We start from the raw sequence: 757 nt of genomic DNA on the forward strand, positions 1-757 counted from the left end.
GTTCCCTTGAGTTTCACTTTTTGCTGACGGGAAAGACACATCGGATAGTCAGTTGCAGCGCTTTGAGTGTTCAGCAAAGTAACATGAACGGGAAAGAGAGAATTGTGAGATTTGTCTATAAACGTCTATGCGTCGTTGCCTCCTAATACGGTTAATAGTTATACCAAGCTAAAGGATGTCTTGTTGACAGCTTACACCGTGGATGTTGACTCGTATCAGAAGTTCAGGGAAAGCAAGATTAAAGATTAAGGGAGCTAACTAGCTGTTCACATGCGACCCTCCTTCGAAGGATGAAAACACACGATTAAAGTTGGAAACAATTATGCATTTCCGTGAGGTTTCTTTGCCATAAATCACTTATTCATTAACTGTGGTCATGGTCAAAAAATATTTCTAAAAGAAAGTAAATGTTGAATTTGTGACGCCGCTTCGGTCAAAAGAGTTTACTTTTCATAATTACGGTTAATTTGGTCAGTTTCCTCAACAGTGTCATGACAATCTGCATAATTTCAATCCGTCAAGAACAGAAAGCAAATGGCAGACTGTGTGAGAAACATGTACACGAACTTCATGACTCAGGTTGCTCAAATGATGACAAATTTGACCCAGCTTGACTTAATACTGAACAAATTGGTAAATTACAGGATTATATTGCATTTCAGTGCATCTCCCGAAATACGATATATAACCCAGATCTCATTCTTGTCAGGCTGCCCAACACCATCAAAGTTTGATCAGAATAACCCTTCCCTTTCAA

Source organism: Penaeus monodon, chromosome 25 (genome assembly GCF_015228065.2).
Source record: "Penaeus monodon isolate SGIC_2016 chromosome 25, NSTDA_Pmon_1, whole genome shotgun sequence".
Classification (NCBI taxonomy): Eukaryota; Metazoa; Arthropoda; class Malacostraca; order Decapoda; family Penaeidae; genus Penaeus; species Penaeus monodon.